The sequence below is a fragment of the Cervus elaphus genome, chromosome 26 (assembly GCF_910594005.1).
Source record: "Cervus elaphus chromosome 26, mCerEla1.1, whole genome shotgun sequence".
Classification (NCBI taxonomy): Eukaryota; Metazoa; Chordata; class Mammalia; order Artiodactyla; family Cervidae; genus Cervus; species Cervus elaphus.
The window spans coordinates 46,946,984-46,964,268 of NC_057840.1; positions in this window are offsets into that span (position 1 = coordinate 46,946,984).

Sequence of the window (17,285 nt, forward strand, 5' to 3'; positions counted from 1 at the left end):
AAAATAGAAAAAAAAAGCAATTGGACTATTTTGTATTTAGCAAGAATCAGCTTGGTTCTGTCAGATGTCAGCCTGTTTTGAATGGTTTTGAATGTCCCTTAGTGGTTCTGCCCACTTCAGAAAGGCAGGCTGGCCATTCCCCCTCAGTCACCCACCAAGGGACTCTTGCACAGGGGCAGGTCAAGGGTTAACTGAGCACTTCCTCTGCACTGGGCATTGTGCCAGGCTAGGGGCAAGGTCAAAGATTCAGTTCAGTTCAGTTGCTCAGTCATGTCAGACTCTTTGCAATCCCATGGACTGCAGCACGCCAGGCTTCCCTGTCCATCACCAACTCCCAGAGCCTGCTCAGACTCGTGTCGATTGAGTCAGTGATGCCATCCAACCATCTCATCCTCTGTCGTCCCCTTCTCCTCCTGCCCTCAATCCCTCCCAGCATCAGGGTCTTTTCCAATGAGTCAGCTCTTTGCATCAGGTGGCCAAAGTATTGGAGCTTCAGCTTCAACATCAGTCCTTCCAGTGAACACCCAGGACTGATCTCCTTTAGGATGGACTGGTTGGGTCTCCTTGCAGTCCAAGGGACTCTCAAGAGTCTTCTCCAACACCACAGTTCAAAAGCATCAATTCTTCGGCGCTCAGCTTTCTTTATGGTCCAACTCTCACATCCATACATGACCCCTGGAAAAACCACAGCCTTGACCAGACAGACTTTGTTAGCAAAGTAATGTTTCTGCTTTTTAATATGCTATCTAGGTTGGTCATAACTTTCCTTCCAAGGAGTACGTGTCTTTTAATTTCATGGCTGCAGTCACCATCTGCAGTGACTTTGGAGCCTCCCAAAATAAAGTCTGACATTGTTTCCCCATCTATTTGCCATGAAGTGATGGGACCAGATGCCATGATCTTAGTTTTCTGAATGTTGAGCTTTAAGCCAACTTTTTCACTCTCCTCTTTCACTTTCATCAAGAGGCTCTTTAGTTCCTCTTCACTTTCTGCCATAAGGGTGGTGTCGTCTGCATATCTGAGGTTATTGATATTTCTCCTGGCAATCTTGATTCCAGCTTGTGCTTCCTCCAGCGCAGCGTTTCTTGTGATGTACTCTGCATGTAAGTTAAATAAGCAGGGGGACGATATACAGCCTTGACGCACTCCTTTCCCGATTTGGAACCAGTCTGTTGGTCCATGTCCTTAGTATATTTTATTATGAAATTTCATCACCTCTGTGTCACCGTCAAACCCTTTCATCCAAACGTGGTGCCTCTTCAGATAGAGCAAACGAACAGTCGGAGAACGGTGCTTTTCACTCTGAGATGACCGTTTTTGCACTACAGGAAAGTGAGTTGCTAAAACTACCGAGGCGTCACTCAGTCACCCTCGGCAGGAGCTCCGGGTGTCAGCGTCGCGGACAAGTCTGTACCAGCAGCCGCCGCAGTGATGGCGCTGCGTTCAGAGAAGAAGCGCGTGGAGCTGCTGAGGAGCGCTTCGTCAGACGGCCCGCGGGCGCCGCGCAGCATCCAGGGCAGGGAAAGCGGAACGGGAGGGCCGTCACGGGCATCTGGTGAGGTCACTGACGTGCAGAGAGCAAGCCAGCTCACACCCAAGGGCGACGTGTGCCACACCCCTGTTCTTCTGTGACCGCGTGCCTGTGTCCCAGGAAAGGGGACCAATTCATGGGCTGGGAGCTATGATGTAACCTGGGGAAAGTGTATGACCGAGGCCCAGCTGATGCTGGGAACCTGAGGGCGGGAGGAGAAGGGGACAGCAGAGGATGAGATGGCTGGATGGCATCACTGACTCAATGGACATGAGTTTGGGTAAACTCCAGGAGTTGGGGATGGACAGGGAGGCCTGGCATGCTATGGTCCATGGGGTCACAAAGAGTCAGACACGATGGAGCAACTGAACTGAACTGAAAGACTAAGAATTCATGGGTCATGGAGAAAGCCCAAGTATTGGAAATTTATTATATTCTCTGTCCAAACACAGCTGTTTTTACCTACTTGTCTAAAACCACTCTATGTGCAGATTCTGTTCATTTTTTTACATTGGAGTTATTCTCACTACATTATTTCCATTCAGAAATTTATTTGGAGCCTCACTATTCTTACAGATATTCTTAACACTCCTTTCACATTGCAAGAAATCGTTTGTTCCATAATTCATTTTTTTGTGAATAAGCACTATATAATAAGTCAACTACATAATAAGCCTTTTTTAATAAGACGTAAAAAAAAGAATGATGTAAAAAATTTTCCGTTTGTCAACCATGTTTTACAGAACCAATGAAGGTCATTCTGACTGCACTCCTACAACTTTCAGGAATGCAACAGTAATTCAGAACATCCCTGGATTCCTGTGAATGAGACTACCAATCCTACATTTCAAATTGTGAACCCTCTGGACCCTCAGCACTTTCCTACCTGCTTTCTGAAAGCAGCCAGCCGCTTGGAAGAAAGCCAGAGGCCGCAGATGACTCACTGACCACACTCGGGAAGCATTAATTTGGAAACACGCTCTCAGGACCAGCTGGGGCCCCAGGCGGTTCTAGGTCTCGAGGCTGAGGGAGCAGAAGCCGTGAAGGAGGGGGGAGACGGTGTGGGGGAGAGAGAGGAGAGACAGAGCAGACGACCCCACAGCTGTGGGTCCTCCCCCCAAGCCCCCCAGGCCTGGGGACGGGGGTCCAGCCTGAGTGGCGGGGTACAGGGAGCGAGGCGGGGTTGCAAGATGCTGCCCCCCGGCTGGAGGTAAAGCTGAAGTCAGTCGTGGGGAGGACCGGCCCCCGAATGACCGAACTGTCTCAGGCTGGGCTCAGCTGACAGAAGCACCCGAACCGGCCACTTGGGGCCCCCAAGAAGCCCCCCTGGGCTGCCCCGTGCTGGTCTCCCACCCTCTGGGGCGGGTTTCCCCGGGGGCTCGGGCTCGTGGCCAGGCCAGCTGTCGGGACAGCGGGCTTGCCTGAGGCAAGGGCAGGGCGTGGCTGCGGGCATCTCACTGGATGGTACATGTCGTGTGCCGCCTGCCTGCTGGGCCGCGGGTCCTCTGCTCCCGCCAGCCCCCCATCAACACCTCCTGCAGTGTCTGCCAGGCAGCCCGGGCGTGGGGGGCAAACAGAAGGCAGGGGACAGGCCCTCTGGCCTCCAGGGCTCAGCTGCTGGTGGGAGGGCCAAGCCAGACACACAAACGGCTGGACCTGGAGACAGAGTGCTTCTGTGGAGACGCCCCCGGGGGCCACGGCTCACCGGAGGGTCAGGAAAGGGTTCGTGAGGTGGCATCATCGGTCCAGGCCTTGAAGGGGAGGTAAGATCGTGGTGGATGGCAGGCATCTTTAAGGCCCCCGAGACTCGCCTGCATTCAGTGAAAGTCAAGCCAACAGAGACCCGAGGTGAGCTTAGAACCAGCCGGGCCATGGGGAGCCCCAGACGCTGAATTGGGCTCAGGGGACCCCCCGGCACACCCAGGACTCGCCTGGGACTCGTACTGGCCTCAGTGGGCAGCCAGCTGGCGCCCTCAGACTCTTTCCTGGGGTTGCCGGCTTCCTCTGCCACCAAGTGATGTGCCGATCCACAGAAGCTGCTCAAACTATAGCGGAGCTATAAGCTTTTAGAAGTTCGGTGGCTTACTCTCCATTAGCAATTTTCAAAAAATTCACCATTTTAAAGATAAAATTAAATGAGTACATCTGTAATCTTGGATGAATAGATACTACCTTTCAGTACCTAGCATGATAAGCACACGGCTGAGTCAAATTGTATACAGTTTATGTTCCTGATTACCCAGACGACTCCAGGCCTGTTCATGACGGAGAGGCATGGCGCCCAGGTCAGTTTCACCCCTGGATTCCAAGCAGAATCATATGAGTTTCCTACTGCTGTTGTAACAAACTGTTGTTGTTCAGCCGCTAAGTCCCGTCTGACTCTTTCCAACCCCGTGGACTGCAGCACGCCAGGCTTCCCTGTCCTTCACTGTCTCCTGGAGTCTGCGCAAACTCATGTCCACTGGGTCAGTAACAAATTACTAGTAGCTTAAAACAACACAAATTTATTATCGTAATAGTTCTGGAGGTCAAAAGTCCAGAATGTGCCTCGTGGGGCTAACATCTAGGTGTGGGCCGGTCTGTCCTCTCTCTGGAATGTCCAGGGTAGGATCTGTTTCTGGGCCTTTTCCACCTTCCAGACACTCCCCCATTCCTTGGCCCGTGGCCCCGCCATCCATCTTCAAAGCACATCCCTCCAACCTCTGTCTCCGCATCGCCCTGCCTTCTCTGACCCTCCCGCCTCCGTCTCACCAGGCGCCCTGTGGTTACACCGGGCCCACAGGCGTGGTCCAGGACCATGCCTGCAAGTCTCTGCTGCCACGGAGAGCGACAGGGTGGCGATCCAGGAGCGGATGCCCCCGGAAGCCTGTTTCTCTGCCTGCGAGTCTCTGCTGCCATGGAGAGTGCCAGGTCCACAGGGCAGGGATCTGGGAGGGGCTGTCCCTGGGACGGACACAGTGTCTACCACAGCTTCTTCCTAAACTAGGAAAACACAAGTCTCACAACTTATTCAAGACTTCAGAGCAAGTTGCACTTGTGCTCCTTATCCCTGCCCTGGAAGTGTCTGCAGTGTTTCAGGAATGTCCCCCTGAGCAATGGGGATGACCAGCTGGGTCGTAGGAAGTGGCTGATGCTTCCAAACTGGCTTTCCGTGTTCACTGACCCTACATAGAGCAGTTTCCCCCAAAGCCCTTGGCAATAGCTTGCTTTCCGGTGATTTGACCATCTGACTCTTTCTTTGCATGTGGCTGGGTTAAACTGATGACCACCGATGACTCCTGAAGTCCAGTGATCGCAGCGGGAAACTCTCAGCAGAGACAGACGTTGGGCTGTGGATTCTTGCACGTCAGATGAGGGCACCTCTGGTTTGGTGTCTGCGCTCACTCTGAACCCTTTAGCAGACTCACCATGCAGTGATCAGGGCAATGGTGCCTCACAGGATCTTCCAGCTATCAGCCAGGGTCCCTCTGCGCAGGGGAGCCCCATGGCTGAGACAGTGAAGAACCTGCCCACAATGAGGGAGACCCGAGTTCAATCCCTGGGTCGGGAAGATCCCCTGGAGAAGGAAATGGCAACCCACTCCAGTATTCTTGTGTTTCCCTGATGGCTCAGCTGGTAAGGAATCTGCCTGCAATGTGGGAGACCCAGGTTAGATCCCTGGATCAGGAAGATCCCCTGGAGAAGGAAATGGCAACCCACCCCAGTACCTTGCCAGGAAAATTCTGTGGGCTACAATCCATGGGGTTGCAAAGAGTCGGACACGACTGAGCAACTTCACTTTCACTTACTAATACTAATGTGAAGAAGCAGGGTAGATAGAATTGTCAATGCTTCCATTAAAAGGATTCTAATTCCAGAAGTGATCTTTTTTAAGAATCACGTTAGGATATCTAGAGGTGAGATGAGGACTTTAGGGGCAATGGATGGGCCAAGTGCCCTCTGACCTGGGGTCACTAACCTGCAAAGAGCGAGCACACAAGTAGGGTGTGGTTGCAAAGACCTGGAGGCGGCCAGCTGGGAACATATCTGAAGATAATAGCTCTTGGGGGGACTGGGGAGTGAGGAAAGGCTGGCACGCCCTCGGTGAGCGGACTCTGAAATTCACCACGAGGACAAAGGGAGGTCAGGGAGAAATGCACCGTTTCTGAAGGCAGACTAAACGATGGGGCTCGTCAACAAGCCCTCAATTTTGAGAGCCACACGTCAGTCAGAACAGTCATTCATTCTGAGAGCAGACGGCGCCTCTGGTGGTTTAGTCCCTAAGTCGTGAACGACTCTTGTGACCCCGTGGACAGTAGCTCCCCGCCCAGGCTCCTCTGTCCACGGGGATTTCCCAGGCAAGAATACTGGAGTGGGTTGACACTCCCTTCTTCAGGGGAATCTTCCCAACCCAGGAACTGAACCCGGGTCTCCTGCATTGCAGGCGGACTCTTTACCAACTGAGCTATGAGGGAAGCCCTTAGGGAGAAACAAAAGTGATCATTTAAAGATTATTTTCCTTGAACTGAAAACATCAGGTGTGCTTTTGCTACAGAAGCCAGGGCACCCTCGTTCTACACGCAGGTTACTCTGATCTAACTGTCAGATCGGTGGGATTAGATTAGATACACCAAGCTGACGTTCCGCGGGCACGGGTCAGAGACGGCGTGGGGGGGACTCTCAGAATCTTCTTGCTTACAGCCGTGGCCCCCTTGGCCCTTTTCCTGGCCTGGGACCGCAGCCCAACCTCACAGCAATGCAAATGCTCCATCTGATGTCCGAAGGGCCGGCAGGGAGACTGCAGCTCTGAGTCTCCGACCTCTTCTCCCTGGGATGGTATGATCACTCGCAGCCTTTCTGCTCCATGACGCACGAAGGTTTGGCAGCCACTCCCAGGACTGGGAGGCTGCTGCTTTTTAACCATTGAGGATCCCAGATAAGCAGGATCTCGCACAGCGGTGGCTTCTAACTTCGGGGAGAGAAAGAATCTAATGGGAAATACATGCCAACGATGTCTTCATTTACTCTGCTACCCTGATTTCTGTGTTTTTCAGTTTTCACATAGGATTAGTCAGAATGAAAAGACCAAAGTATCTTTTCCCCATTTTTGTTTGTTTTCTCAAGTTCCTAAGAGCTGGCTCTTTTGAAGTTTTAGTTTAAGTATTTAATTCATTACATTAGGTTTTCTTTGAATAATTAGAGATGAACTATCCTCATTCAAGTGAGAGTCACACGCTCCCTTACTTTAAACAAGCCAGCATCTGAAATAAGTAATGTTTAGATTTTCCTTTCTTTCCTCCTTTGGGCTCATCACAGGCTGTGTTTGCTTTATTACTGTACTTATGTACTTATTTCTGAGTAGACACCCCCTCCTGCCCATCTGTGTCCTGGCCTGTGTGCTGGTCTCCTGACCCTGCTGGGGAGGGGGGCTGTGTTTAATTTGTCTAGAGGTCCCAACACATCTCCTGGTGCTCAGCATAAATGTTTGTGGTATTAATAACTTCAAGAGTTCCTCAACAACTTTCAAATATATGAGAGTCATCTAAAATTCTGATCATTGCTGCCAAACCTGAAGACCCATTACTTGTTATCCATAAAAGCGTCTCTGAAAAGCCATTTGATGCAAGCATGTTGTTGTAGAAAGAGTCTTGGGCTGGTAAGCCGGAGTACCCTGTCTAGTTCCCCCCCTGCCCTTTGTAGCTATTTGACCATAAACGAGTCATTTCGCTTCTCCACAGTCCAAACCCTACTCTTAAAAGCCAACAAAGGAAGCAGTCTGAGCAGTGATGAAGCATTTGGTCGGATTAAATATCTCTGGGTTAAAACAAAAGAAAACAGATCAGAAATCAACCCCCTGCCAAATCACAGTGAATTATCTGGGTTCTAGTGATGACAGAGGAAAGAACGAAATGTGTGTTCTTGGGAAGGACTAAAAATTAGGGTTTGTGCCAGCTTCTAGGACTTGAGTGTTTTCCTCAGTAAAGATGTCTGTCATTAATAGCTTCATCCTGGGTTGATCGATGGGCATTTGCCATTTTAATTCTTTGGAGGGTAGTAAGGTGACGCCCTACGAAGGACTTAAATCACCCCCTAACAGCTCTCAGATATCCCTGCGTGAAGCTGAGCAGAAGTCTCCAGTCCGACTGAGCTGGTCATGACAGAGATGTAACCAGTGTGGTTTTTCTGTGAATTTTTGTGGTGCTTCATCACAGTTATCCCAGGGGTTAAACAATTGAGTTGACCATAATGTTGTTTAGACGCTAAGTCATGTCCAACTCTTTGCGTCCCCATGGACTGTAGCCCACCAGGCTCCTCTATCCATGGCATTCTCCAGGCGAGAATCCTGCAGTGGGTGGCCATCCCCTTCTCCACGGGATCTTCCCAACCCAGAGACTGAAACCGTGTCTCCTGCATTGGCAGGCGGATTCTTCACCCCAGAGCCACGTGGGTTATACCGTAGTCCGGCTGTAACTCGGCCTTTGACTCAGCGAGAAAAGACACAGGGCAACTCCTCTCCTAGTGTTACCTCCTAATATTGAGAGTCATATGAAGAATGTCAGAAACCAATCATTCTTGAAGAATTCGAGAAGATACCAATTCACTTACTCAATACAGTGTGAGGTCTGGACCCATGACAGCCGATCCCAACCTACACCATCATCGGTCCCCGAAGTACTTCTTAATGATTGCATCGCTCACCTTTTTGTCTTACTTATAAAACTATGCTCATTTCTTTGTTTTAAATACATTTTTTTTGCTTCCTATTTCTCTCTAGGAAACTGATTACCAGTTTAATAATAACCAGTGTCCCTACTGACCCTGAGCAATGTCCTCTCTTGGGTTAAATTACTTATCTACTTTTGCACTCTAGGGAGATGAGGAAGCAAACAGGGTTATAAGTTGCCTTTGGAAATCTGGGGTCTGCTACTGGGACGAAGTTTGAACATCCCAGTGGGGACGAAGTGCGTCACACTGACTCTCAGATATACCACTGAGAATTTGATGGAATTTTTTAGTGGATTGGAGATAAGTTTTGAATTTTCCCTCTGCCTCCTAATTTCAGTTGCAAATACTGTGTACTGTGCAGACTTTTGCAAAAAAAAAAAAATTGAGAGAACATACTTTTAAACATTCAGCACCATAATTTACATAAAGCATATTGATTTTAAAATTATTTTGTAGTCCTCAAATGATCTTTTCTGATAATATTCATTTGAACAAACCTAGTAATGACACTTCTCTTATCTTGTGCAAAAGAAGACATGAATTCACAGGACAAATTCACACCGTAGTTAAGAGTGTCTCAGGAATTGAGCCTCAGTTCTGAGAACCACAGTGAAGCAGCCTGCTCACCTCGGCTGAATTTTTTTCTAAATGCAAAACAACTTGTTCACCCTGTGGGTAAATCCGCTACCAAGGAAAGAGCGTGCATTTTCCCCAGAAGCAAGTAGGTTCATTATCTAGAGCTCCCAACTTTGAATCTCATTCTCTACAGTCGTAACCCAGGGTTGGGATGAAGATAAAACGAGAGAGTGTAATGCCATGTGAGGGATAAACATCTGAAGTCTTCTCTGTGAGGTACGGTTACTGCTGCAATTTTAACCAGTCTGTCAGTGACCTTCTCCCTGCCCAGAGGGCAGCTCTGGCTATTTTTAGTTTCTGACCAGTTTGTAGTTACAGTGATACCGTTTATGCTTCATGTTCTCACAAAACGCTGCGTGCTGCGGCTCAGAGAACAAAGCTTCAGCCCTGGTCCCTGGGGGGAAGGCTGGTAGTAATGGGAACCTATATTTGTATTATGTTTTCCATTTATGGAAGAAGCAGAATTTTCATCATAATTCTTACCAGAGTCTTAAAACAGACACACACTTTGAATTCTTAAATGATCATATTTTAAAAGAAAAATCCGGTAGTGAAAGAACAGTTTATTTTAGTTATCTATCCTTTCCCTTCATAGCATGTGTTTCTCCTTATTTTCATCATCCAAGTTAAGAAGGACAATTTTTTTTGCATCTAAGTTTTAAAGCACGTCTTTCACGTCTCCTCTAAACATACATGTTATCAAGATTGTATTATGATAGCAAGAATTTTTGTTAGTTTAATCCCAAATTAGTGTGTTTTATTTTCTAAGTTAAGGAAAGCATTGGAAAAAAAAAAAAAGCTAAAGTGAATGCTAGCTGTTAAAACAGGTCTGTTTTAAAAATGAGATCAGCAGATGTTTGCTCTCTCTTGAGGAGAGGGTTGAATTTAGGAAAACTAGTGCCCTTCAAGCTCTGAATGTATGATATGAGGTGATGCATTCTCACCATTTTGCAGATGTTTGGAAGAACAGAGGGGCTGAACTGGCCTTAGCCCAGGGGGCAAGTTACCCTGGGAGCCAGAAACCAAGCGGACGCGACCCCCTCGCTGCCGTCAGAGCTTTGTTCTCGTTCCCAGAAACACTCCAGTCGTGTTTTCCCTGTTTGGGGATGTGTTGAGAACTCACCATTTAAGGAGTTCAAAGAAGTGGTGGTTGAAGTGATTTAAGCAAAGGAGATCATTTTGAGGTAAACTTTCCTGAGCCCCGTGGTTCACTGAGCATGTAGTGGGGGCCGGTCGGCTGCCTGCCAGCCTCTCCTGTGTGACCCCCGCCCGGTTAGACGGGACCCCTCCTTTCCCACCCGCCCATTGTGGCTGAGGCTCCCTTCCCTTCCCACCAGGAAGGCCATCTCTCCCCCTGTCTTCAGAAGATTCAGTTCAGTTGCTCAGTCGTGTCCGACTCTTTGCGACCCCATGAACCACAGCACGCCAGGCCTCCTTGTCCATCACCAACTCCCAGAGTTCACCCAAACCCATGTCCATTGGGTCAGTAATGCCATCCAGCCATCTCTTCCTCTGTCATCCCCATCTCCTTCTGCCCTCAATCTTTCCCAGCATCAGGGTCTTTTCAAATGAGTCAGCTCTTCGCATGAGGTGGCCAAAGTATTGGAGCTTCAGCTTCAGCATCAGTCCTTCCAATGAACACCCAGGACTGACCTCCTTTAGGATGGACTGGTTGGATCTCCTTGCAGTCCAAGGGACTTTCAAGAGTCTTCTCCAACACCACAGTTCAAAAGCATCAGTTCTTTGGCGCTCAGCTTTCTTTATGGTCCAACTCTCACATCCATAAATGACTACTGGAAATACCATAGCCTTGACTAGATGGACCGTTGTTGGCAAAATAACGTCTCTGCTTTTTAACATGCTGTCTAAACCCCCTATCTAAAGAATTTCAGTTTGCAATTCAAACTGAAGCCTGGTTCTGGAAGCAGAGACCGGGGTGGGCATCCCTTGAGGCCACCCCGCTCCCCATGTCTCTGCTTCCCCCTCAGGCAGGCCCCCGCGATGGTGGGAAAACCTCCCTTTTTCCCACTGAGCAGGATTTGGCCTCATCGGCTTCCTCCCCTGGGCATTTCCCCAGCAAACACTATTCCTCCTCTGGTGGCCGAGCCCCTGGGCCGTGGTGGGGGCGGGGTCGGGGAGTGGGTTGGCGGGGAGGGGGTGGGTGGGTGGGTGGGGGGGTAGGGGGGTGGCGTTGGGGGGCTCCCGGCTCTTGAATCATCTGGACGAGATGGCCTGGTTCCCGCTCTGTGAGCTGCGTGGGCTGAGGTTCCCGGGCCCTCGCGGTGGTCTGAGGACAGCCTCCATCCCACTGAGGCCGCTGCCGACCCTACGTGGGGCTGGAATCCCTTCCTCTCCGGGCTGCGAGGTCGCCCAGGTCACCCTGAGCACCCCGCGGGCCGTGCGGGAGAACACGGACCCTCGCCGCTGCCTCCCATCTCCGTGACTCCCCGGTGCCCCCCATCCCCCGCCCCAGCCAACCCCTGCGGTCCGGGAAATGAGGCCACTGGTGGGCTTTAGATCGGGGGCGCGGCGGCCTTCCCGGAGGGGAGGGAAGGAAAGCAGCCTCGCCGCACTGTCTGCGGGGCGGGGGTCACCCGGAAGAGGCAGGCGGCGCGCGGCCGTGCACGATTGTGAACCGTGGGGCGCCGGCGATGAGCAACCCGGGCCCACAACCTTCCAGCACACAAACCTGAGGGGTCTCCTTGCTGCAACGTTAATGAAAGCAGGACTCCTCAGGAGGTTTGCTACTAACTAGTCTTTAAAAATAGATGCTTTGTTTGCTTTAACATAAATGGCTTTTCCCTGGTGACTCAGAGAGTAAAGAACCTGCCTATGATGCCGGAGACCAGGCTTCGATCCCTGGGTCAGGAAGATCCCCTGGAGGAGGGCATGGCAGCCCACTCCAGTCTTCTTGCCTGGAGAATCCATGGACAGAGGAGCCTGGCGGGCTACGGTCCTTGGGGTCTCAAAGAGTCAGGTACAGACTGGGAGACTAACATTTTCACTTTCATTTAACATAAATGAAAATACACTATTACAAATGTACGTGTTACAGATGTAGTAAGATTCACAAGCTGAGGGCAAAACAACCCAAGCAGAAGCACGCATCAATGCTGTCATGTCGTGAAGCATCGCATTGCCCCCTCTGTGGCTGCCCTCCGCTGGGTCTCTGCGAGGGCAGGAGGGCCCGACCCTGAACTGAGTCCCTGGCGAGTCCCTAAGGAGTGTCACTTATGATTTTCAAGCCCTCTGGAATCTTGGCCCAGGTGGATTTTTCCAGATTCTCTGCTCTCTAACTTTGACATTCTGTTGGAAACGCCTAGATCTCCACCTCTGACTGCATCCCTCATCCTCCTGGAAAGCCCCCCTTTCTCGAGCCTGCACCTGGGATCCAACCCCCCTCCCTCCCGGCGGCTTTCTCTGGGGCTGCAGCCCAGGGTCCCCGTCACTCCTTGACTCTGCATTCCCTTCCAGCCAACACCTGCGGGGCCGTGAGTTCCCAAATTGATCTTACTTTACGCGGGCCCCTCAACCTCTGCTGAACTGTTTCTCTGGGTTGTTGGCGTCACCCCGTCAGCCACGGGAGGAACTCGAGTTTCTGTCCAGCCAACCCCGACCCTCTCACCTCCCCGTGTTCACATGTCCAGATAAGGTCAGGTCTGCCTCGACAGCCCCACTCAGGGCCCGCATGCCCTGCAGCATCCTTTCATGTTCAGGACATCTGTTGCTTTTATTGATTTTTGTCCTAATTTAAAAAGTACAAATGTTAAAGAACACTAAGAATATACTAAAAAATAGTTGAAAAGGAAAGTGATGAATATAGGTCAAAACTGCTAGATGATCTCCATGAACGGCTCAGCTTACCGGGACCATACTGTACTACAGATAGTGACGCATGCTGACTTTTTTCTTTCACGAAACACTCTCTTACGAACGTTTTCCTGTGTGACTGAAATGCCTTCATTTGGCATTTTATGGTCACATATTCTGTCATACTTTATTTCCCATTTTTGGACATTTACTTTTTTGCTATTATAAAATAATATGGCACGAACAATTTTATACTTTGACATTTGTCCACATTTCTATTTTTTGGCTAGATTTCTGGAAGCAGAATTGATGAATTGAAATGAATAAACATCCCTGAGGCTTTCAATACTTGCCAGAAATCTGAGCAGTGTAAGAGAGTTCATAGCCCAGTCTGAATCAGTGCTTGACTGATGACGTTGACCTTTGATCGGTTGTTTCAGTCAATATTTTGTCTCCTGGCTCAGTTCCTGGCCTTTGTCTGTTCCAGTGGGAAGGGGGCTGAGAGATGGTAGTGTAGGAGCTTTTTCACATAAACCCCTTGTTCCGTTTATAGTGAACATACTTCCCCAGTCGGTTCTTCACCTTTTAATTTTGTTGAAGATTTCTTGTTGTACAATAGCATGTGATTCTGCTGAAGTCTTTCACAAATTCTGATGACAGACCTTAAGGGCAAGAGAAAGTCTCTGAGGTCTTTAAGCAAATGCTCAAGATGAGGCTTTCTTCTGCAAAGGGTGGCTCACGCTGCTGAGCAGGGGAAGGTTTGGAGATTTGACGACAGTGATGGGGGCCCACGGCGAGAGGCCACTCAGGGGCAACAGAGCGGGAACCCAGCCCTGCGCACGCCCACAGCCCAGCCTCCCGGGGGTCATACCTCCTGTGACACAGACAGCATCCCTGAGGCTGGCCCTCTGTCCTGCCTACTCCTGTTCTGACCTCTTGGTTGGGGATCCTTGGGTCATCTCTTCATTCACGCTTAGAGCACATCTTCAGTAACTGCGTTCAGTAACAAAGGTTTTCTTTACTTCTGGATTCTGGAAGTACCTGCCCTAAATGCCTGCATATTTGTAGCACGTATCTGTATTTTGTTTTAAGAGCTACTGCGGTATGTATGTGTTCATTTGGTTTGTTTATTGGTGGTGGTAGGTGATTTATGACTAACTCCCATCGGATGAAGTAATTGTGGAATATAAATAAAAATGTGAATGTCGGCAGCAGGGGAACTATAAATAAGACAAAGCCACGACAAGGAGAGGAAAGAAACAGAAGTGCTGAATTCTGCACGTTGGGCAGCTGGTCTATTTCACCTGCGATTAGGCTGTGAGCTTCCTGCCAATGTTAACAGGTAGATGGAGGCAGTTATCTGGTCTCTATTGTCCAAGGAGACCCAACACCCCTTCTTTCTGAGGACCTAATGCCTGTTTCCTAGCATTCTGCCCCAGAGTAAATTGTCACTTGGACCTCACTAAGCCATTAGTCTCTTAGCGCAATGAAGCGGGTTCTCCACCACTGCGAGCGAACTCAGGGTGAGCTTGAGTGCGGTCCCTTGATTAAAGTTACAGCATCAAAAACCAAAAGACAAGTGCAGACCCCGGAGGAAGTGTCCCCAAAGTGAGGCCTGCAGCCCCTCTGGAAGGGACCCACATGCTCCCGCCCTCAGTCTGACCTGGAGCTCCCCCGGCACACGACTCACGGGCTCAGTGGTGAGGGGCCCGCCGCCAGAGCAGGAGACGCAGACGTGATCCCTGCCTCAGGAAGACCTCCTGGAGAAGGAGCTGGCCACCCGCTCTAGCATGCTTGCCTGGGCAGTCCTAGGCACAGAGGACCTTTCAAGGCATGGGACTTAGCGACTAAACAACCGCAAAAGGCATTTCACAGACCGTTACAGAAAGGGTCATGAAGGTGTGGGATTTGCGGGCTAAACGTGAGTGACTGTGACGAGCCCGCTGAGGTTCCGATTCAGGATTCTGGCAGCAGGGCCCTGCCGCACGGGAGCGCGCCCGCTGATGCTCTGGCGGGAGGCTCTGGGCCGGTCCTGAGTCCAGCAGAGTCTTGGTCACCAGCTTCCTGGCTTCCTCATTATAAATTGGCTTAAAGGTCACTGTCATCCTTTGGTTCATTGCGGGGTGGTTGGGTGACTGTCCGGGGTTACTTGGCAACGCACGGGGGTGTCCCATCTCCTCCGCTGTGAGCCTGTCTTCACCGGGGCTGCAACTCCAGGGAGACCCACCTTCCCCAAGGTGCTGAAACCTCCCTCTCCCCGCCTTCAGTGGGCATCTCCAGGGCATGCATGGTTTATGCTGCCTGTGAGTGGAGGGAAACCAAGGGATTATTTTTAAGAGCTGCAGGCAGTCTTTTAATGATATGAAGTCATCCATCTAAGCTTACGTGTGATTAGTTGCTCAGTTGTGTCTGACTCTGTGTCCCCATGAACTGTAGCCCGCCAGGCTCCTCTGTCCGTGGAATTCTCCAGGCAAGAATACTGGATCCCTTTCTCCAGGTGAATCTTCCAGGCCCAGGGATTAAACCCGGGTCTCCCGCATTGCTGGTGGATTCTTTACCATCTGAGCCACCAGGGAAGCTTATCTAAGCTTATTAGAAAGCATGTTTATTTGGGAATCCTCTTGATCTTTTTTACCACAAATGCCTCCTTTCGTGGGAATTCAGGGGTTGGAGCAGAGGGTAATCAGCAGGACTTCTGCCCTTGGCACAGTGGCCGCCACCAGGAGACAGGGTCCCACAGCCCTAGAGACCTCTCTGCAGACTTCCGGAGCCTCCTGGAGAGCGAAGGTGTGGCCTCCGCTGAGAAAGGCAGGAACCGCAGGTGGAAGGAAGCAACTGCCTCCAACTGCTTCCCGTTCAGTCCTTACGTGTGTGACTTGTGCTCCATCTATGGAACACCCGTCTTTAGAGAATGCACTTGGGGTTCCCATTCCTGGAGGCTCTACCATCAAGGTCCAGGCCCAACCCAGGGCGGGAGGCGGATGGCGGTGTTGGCTGCACAACGACGTGAGTGCCCCTAACGGTCAGTTTGCATTATGCATAACGTACTGCAGTGTTTCAAGGCCCCCCAAGTCTAGAATTCCGAGCACGAGAAGGCTGCGACGTGCCTTATTAATTCCAAAGCCATAGCACCTACAACTGAACGACAGGGTCCACAGCCGTTTAAAAACTACTGAGCAAGATGCTTCAGTCAAAGGTGACTCATTCAATTCTCTTTCTCCATCCTGGTTTCCAAAAAACAGTACAGATACGTGTGTGTGCAGAAGTATGGCTGGAAAGAGCAGCCTCCATGGAAGCCGCAGGGCTGCCTGCGGCCCTCTCCCTCCAATTACAGCCCCGCCCTATGCTCGTCCAGCAGGCGGCGCCCCTGACCCCCAGCCAGTGACAGAGGGGGACCCTCTGCAACTCGGCAAGAGGTCCGCAGAGCAGCGCGTCCTAATCTGGCTTTGCTGCCCTGGGAGTTGCGATCATTCTTCACACACACACACACACACACACACACACACACAGCTACTGAAACCGCATTGCACAGGCAAGAACTGGACTGCAAAGAAGCAATTTCCTCTCAGAGATCCTTGTCCTCAGTGGCCCTCTGACCACTTCCCCTCCCCTGAGGTTCCCTCCGCAGCCTCCATGGGCTGCAGCTTTCTCAACAGGGGCCAGTTACTAGAAACGGATTCACATTCCTCTGCACTTGGCATGTGCTGGGGGGAAAAGCGTGGAATCAAAGAATGCAGGAGGGAAGGGCCTCCCAAGAGGCATCTTCTTCTCCCCGACCCCTAGGAGAGTCTGAGTATTGTGGGAAGAAGAGAAAGCTGAAATGAAATGCTGGCTAGGGGGAGGTGGCTGAGAGGTTATGTTTACTGTAAGGAGTGTGGGCCCTTCTGGGGTTCTGGCCCTGGTCAGCTCTGGCCGAGATGCTCAGGGGCTCGCTGGGATGGACCCACAGCCCAGCTTCAGAGACCGAGGGTCCTCTAAGTGGGTGAGGGTCTGCTTAACTGGGAAGGCTTGGAACTAAATAACAGGGTGAGGCTGTTCATCCAGCCTTCATCCTGATGCTCTTGTTAACTTGAGGAACCATCTCTGTGCAGCTTTGTTAGATCACCTGATGAGTTGGAGACTGGGAGATGAACCTCGCCATTACTGAGGTGAAGCAATTCATTTTTACTTATGAATGGGATTTTTAGGTGGAAGGTCTAAAAAGTTTTCAAGCATTAACAGAACTTGAGGTTCATACATCCCTGAGTTGTAGTCGTTGATCCACTGGAGGTGTTTTGGGTCCCACAAGGCTCACAGAACCCACACCTGAAGGGTCACGGCACTCCCGGAAGCACAAGTCCTGGGCCGCCGTCCTGCCACTAGGAATCGGAAGGAGATGCTCCCATGGAAACTTCTAGAAATCATTCCTAATTCCGGAGCTTGTCTTTCTTTCTTAAAAAAAAAAAATAATAACTGGCATAGCATGTGTACTCATCCATGTCTGCCAGGCTCCTCTGTCCGAGGGATTTCCCAGGTTAAGAATACTGGAGTGGGTTGCCATTCCCTTCTCCTGGGGATTTTCCCAATCCAAGGATCTGACCAGCATCTCTTGCGTCTCCTGCAT